Source organism: Ursus americanus, chromosome 35 (genome assembly GCF_024610735.1).
Source record: "Ursus americanus isolate L20-20 chromosome 35, mUrsAme1.1.p, whole genome shotgun sequence".
NCBI lineage: Eukaryota > Metazoa > Chordata > Mammalia > Carnivora > Ursidae > Ursus > Ursus americanus.
In genome coordinates this window covers 189104-195103 of record NC_142161.1, presented here as the reverse complement: position 1 = coordinate 195103, position 6000 = coordinate 189104, and positions in this window count along the sequence as shown.

The window sequence follows — 6000 nt, the reverse complement described above, 5'->3', positions numbered from 1 at the left end:
TTGAGTGTAAACAAAATTCTGAAATTTATATGAACAGATTACTTCCAGAACAGATTTCTTGACTAAACCAAGTTCTTTCGGGGAAGAGGAGTAAATCGTAGGAATTGCCTCAGTTATTATTTCTTTGGCCTGAAGAGGGCACTGCTGGCATTCTTTGACAAGAGTTTTTTACAAAAACCTGTCCCATGTTCCAGCTTCTAAGTCCCTCACACACACCAAAAAACTGGAGCAAACCCTTCTTTATCTGAACAGTCTAAGTTAGATTTCCACATTCTGGAATCAAATCCTCCATGGGCTTACAAAGGCCAAAGCATAAAAGAGCTTCTAGAAGCTACATTTATGATCTGGTGGCTTCAGATGGGATGTGAGCTGGGAGAATTTACGTCATCAGGAACCCAGACGACCCAGAAGTTTCCAAGAACTAGTCTCTATCTTTCAGAGTAGGGACTCAAAGAACAAATAAATTTTTTAATCCACTCTTTAACATTTTCTTTTTTTTTTTAAAGATTTTATTTATTTACTTGACAGAGAGAGAGAGAGCCAGTGAGAGAGGGAACACAAGCAGGGGGAGTGGGAGAGGAAGAAGCAGGCTCCCAGTGGAGGAGCCTGATGTGGGGCTCGATCCCAGGACCCTGGTATCAGGCCCCGAGCCGAAGGCAGACGCCCAATGAGTGAGCCACCCAGGCGCCCCTAACCTTTTCTTTTTAAGAAAATTAACCATCAAATGAAAAAAAAAAAGTTCTTCCTAAAACGGACCATCCAAGAAGGAAAGAATTTTAATATTTACTGTAATTATTTGCATAGTATTTCAGATCCATGGGTATAGTATGGAAAGCATCTATAATAAATCTGATGCCTTGGTTTTTGTTCTGGTTGAACAGGGCTTTGGAGCACAAGGATGATTGGCAGCCTCCTCCCGTGTTAGTCCCAGCTCCATGGCTCCCTGCACATCCAGACTGCCCGCTCGAGAGACTCAGCCACGAAGGAAACCCATGGTCCCCAGAGAGCACCCAAGTGCACTGGGCCTCATCCCTGCAATGGGACCACCCCTCGGGAGCTAGTAAACAGTTCCCATCGTCATCTCCGACAAAAGAAAACTGTAAATGAGTATAACAAATACACATAAAACTTATAAAAAATATTATTTTACAAGTTCTTTGTTCACCGTATTTTTAAATAAGGAAGCGAGGTCCTGAGAACACTAAACATGTGATGTCGGAGGTGATCAGGGCTGAGACCCTCGGTGTTCTTCCGTCAAGCTCCACCCAAGCAAGAGGGAGCGTCTTGACGTCTGGAGCAGCTGCTCCCACTTGGGCCGTGAATTGTCACTGTGCCTTAGTTTCTGCCTCTGTAAAATTCATCCCATGACAACACAGGAGTCGGCGTGTGATGTCCCCATACTTTTCTCCTAGCTCTTACTTGTTATAGTCTAACCAGCTGACTTTCATATAGTCTCACTAGCTAACTCGAGAGAAGTCAATGACAGTAGTTGCCAGATACTGTTGCTATCCCGAGGGGGCACAGTAGACCTTCTCAGATGCCCCAGACGGGGCACTGCTTTTTGTTTTTTAACCTCTTCTTCTATTCTCTTCGCCCTTCCTTTCTGTTTAATATCCTATACTCTGACATTGCTCACCACCTTCTACAGATTTCCTAAACAACCCAACCTAATCATTGTTCTTGCTTCAAACAAGCAAAAACCCCAAAAACAAAAATAGGGATCATCCGGACATAATACCTATTAAAAAAAAAAAAAAGAGGAAAAAGAAAAAGGCAGCCTTCTGCCCAGCCCCATATTTGCCCACTGGAAAGTTCTTGCTTATGCATTATCCTATTCAATCCTCAGAGTTCAACAGCCAGATCAGCTGTGGCAGCTGGAGACTGACCAGCTGATGGCCAGAAGTACTAAAATTCTGACTGGTGGGGCCCAGAGGAGCAGGAAAAGATCTAAAACACAACAAGAGAGGCCTCTGGCTTGGGATTCCCAAACATCAACGTGCACAGAGAATGGGGGCAAGAGGCAGAAAACATTCCCTCCTGAGAGCCTCATTTGTGAATTCATAGCTTCAGTGGGACTGACATGGCGAGAAAAGACAGTCCATCATCTAGAGTTTTCTAAAAAGACGGAAGAGAAGGGAGAAATTGTAAAATAATCACGTTTTTACCAATGTTATGGGTCCCTGACCAAAAAATGGTAGGCATGGCAGAAATTTCAACACTAAACAAACAGGAAGAAGAGCTGGGCCATCTACAGCAGTTCACCAGGCTGTACTGTAGGAAGTTTCCTGGGAGCACCCGGGTGGCTCAGTCAGTTAAGCATCTGCCTTCAGCTCAGGTCATGATTCCAGAGCCCTGAGATCGAGCCCCGCATCCCTGGGATCAAGCCCTGCATTGGGCCCCCCATTCAGTGGGGAGTCTGCTCCCCCTCTGCCCTTCCCCCCCCCAACTGGCTCATTCTCTCTCTCTCTAATAAATAAATAAAATATTTAAAAAAAATAAGTTTTCTGAAGTTACACGTGGTGTCTGTGGCCGGGTGCCTACTGTTTACTACATTTCCCGAGTGGAAATAATAAACAGGTTGGGGGAGTGAAGGCTACCATTCCCTAGACAGCAAGACAGCTTTTGCCTTCTCTTTCTTCCCCCTTCTTTTATGCAGAGGAAGAGTTTACATAAAGCTGGACCACAGAGATGGCCTTTTCTAAGACTGGATGACAAAATTCAATAGGAAGTGAAAATTAACGCAAATGAGTGGCTCCTTGCATCGTGAGTTTTCATTTTTGTTCAATTGCCTCCTCATAGGAGAATGCGTGCATGAGGAAAGATGACATGGCAGTGAAACACTGTCAGGTGTGCAACAGAGTGTTCCCAAATAAGTCGTATATCAACTGTTCTGATCCTTCATTCACACAAGCCATGTGCACGAAAGTCCTTACGGGAACATTTGCCACAGGTGTTGTAGCGTTGTGGAGCTCCTTGACACCACCTAACGCAGGTATTCTTTTTTTTTTAAGATTTATTTATTTTACAGAGAGAGAGAGAACGTGTGTGGGAACGCAGCAGGGAGGGGCAGAGGGAGAGGGAGAGAGAGAATCCCAAGCAGATTCCCCACTGAGCTTGGAGCCCAACATGGGGCTCGATCCTGGGGCTCTGAGATCCATGACCTGAGCCGAAACCAAGAGTCAGCTGCTCAACCGACTGAGCCACTCAGGGGCCCCCTACGCCAGGTATTCTTAAAAAAGAAGAGGAAGAAGCAGAAGGAGAAGAAGGTGAAGGAAAAGGAGGAGGAGAAGAAGGAGAAAAAGAAGTCTTCGAGCAAAGAACACTGACCATCCGAGCGCTGCTGTTGTCTTTATCACTCTTTAGAAGTTTGGAGGAATAATGAAAATACAGGATTGGTCAAAGAATAATATAACCAAGACCTGAGTTATGGCAACCCAGAGACCATTATGATAAAGGCTTCAAGACTTTAAAAAAGAAAAGAGAGAGAGAGGAAGCAAGCTGACAGAGAAAGCTGAAGTCGTTACATTAGCTTTGCCTGTCTTTTCCCCACCCACTCCATCCTCCTCTCCTAGATTAGGTCATCACAAAAGCAATTTAGCAGCTCCTACTCTTCTTGATTTTTATCTCAGAACAAACTGCACTTCTGACATCTCTTTTCATGTGGCACTATAACCAAACTTCTATTCTCTGAAGCAGAAGACAAAAAGCATTGATAAACTTTGAGCAAGACATAACCAACAGCTCGCCTGACATACCATTTCCTGTGGTGGAGCAGTGATGTCACCGAGCACAGATGATACTCAAGATTCTGATCAGAACAGGGGCATTCTTCACCCTGCAGAAGAGAGCTACCGGCATGGCTTGCCCCAGTTTGCTGTGGGCACTGGTGGTTTGCACCTATCTTGGTAAGGAAGGCACAGCTTTTTGCTTTTACTATTATCCAACAGGACTGGGGATTAGGGAGAAAGATTAGGAACACAGGCATCTCACCTCCTTGTTGATTCTGGCAACTGGGGGCAAAGAAGCTGATGGATGTTGCCTGAAGTTTGATCAAGAAGAGGAAAGGTGGTTGGGGGAAGGGATCAGCTTGTGAGTCTGCCTGACCTATCTGCCTGGTGTAAGATACGCTCTCCTCTTTCCCACAGCATCCAGCACGACCCAGAAGGTCACTCAGACTCAACCAGACATGTCTGTGCGGGAGAGAGAGGCTGTGACCCTGCATTGCACGTATGACACTAGTAACACTGATTATTTGTTCTGGTACAAACAGCCCCCCAACGGGGAGTTGATTCTCATTATTCGCCAAGAAGCTTTTAAGCAAGAGAATGCAATGAAGGATCGCTTTTCTGTGGACTTCCAGAAAGCAAAAAAATCCTTCAGTCTCAGGATCTTGGAGTCCTGGCTGGAGGATGCTGCGATGTATTTCTGTGCTCTCATTGAGGGCACAGTGACAGGAGCAGCAGGGAGAGACTTACAGAAACCTCAGACCTCAGTGTAGGTGCGGAGGTGGGGGTGTGGTGGGGGGTTAGGGGGGTACCAGGAACATAGAGAGGAAGTCATTGACTTCTCCGGAGAAAAAAAATACTATTCTATAGGACTGAAGGAAACGCAGAAAGGATGTCCATAAGCCATAGTTCTCAAAATAGTCATAGAAATAATGAACGTACACGAGTGTTAAGGGTTCGCAGAGCCCCTTCATGGGCATTGGCTTCATTCAACCCCGATGGCCCGGTGTGTTACACAGGACAGGTCAGACATTCTATCCAGGGACTCGCATATCTAGAACCCCAGCTACATTCTAGAATCGTGCCTTAACCTTTTCACAGTGTATGTTACTCGTTTTGCTATCCACCCGAACATCGGATCATACCGAAGGCAGCCTATCCGAGATTACATTTCCTATTTTCCCCACAAATCTTATTATTTTTTCATTATTTTTCCTCCTCTGCCTCTCTCAGGATTCAGGCACACAGTAAAAAAACCTGCCGCTGTTGAGTTTGGAGAATTTCTCCATCCTCCACCTCCAAGCCGAGGCTATCTGATTCTTTTGCATGTGTAACACGTTCTTTCTTTCTAATTACAGAACTGCGAAAAACTACATCATGTCTATCTCATTGTTTCCCAATTGCTCTATCAGCCATTCTCCCTGATTTGAACCTAATTTCACCCCGTATTTCTTAAATGTCTTTAATGCACCACTGGTCCCACCTAAGAAAATGAGGAAAGAGAACAAACCACTGTCAAATAGAATTTCACACGCTGCCAACACTCATCAGCAAACGCTTACGAAAAGGTTAACTTCTGGTAATGCTATCAGTGCCTCTGATGAGGCCACGCGGGAGGAAGTGGACCATTTAGAAGAATCAAGTCCCAAATCACCACAGTCACCATTCCACATGCCATGAGACATTGTGTGTGTGGGGGGGGGGGGTCTGGACCTGGAGAGGAGTCCATCTTGCTTTTGCTAAAGGAAAAAAACCCCAGTAGGATGGAAAAAGTAATGCCAGCATTTCTTTTTATGTCTGTAATTCCCTCAAGACATAGCGTTTACTATTAAGACCCCCCGCAGAGTACTTGATTCCATCCGCCCACCTTGAGTGAGTGGGAGAGAGTTGGATAAGATACTCACTCCATGGCTGAAACATTCAGTCCACTGAGTGCGTTCTGGAGCTGAGGATGGAGGTGTGTTTAGAAGGAGCGGCGGAAGTTACTAGATCTGGGAGAGGCCAAGGGGAGCCAAAGTCAGATTGCTGAATAACAACTAGCACCAAGCATTCACAGGAATGCCTTGTCACCCCTTAGCTATCAGTCCGAGCATGAGGCACTCAGTACCCAGACTGAAACTGGGGCCAGAGCTGGTGGCATGCAGAGGAACTTTGGGATTTCTCGTGCCTTCTCCACGGTCTTCTTGACAGCTTCTCTACTGGCTGCCTTAGGCCAGGGACCCATGGCTCAGCACCCCACTCATAGTCCCGTTGAACAACTTGGAGTTGTCTGGAA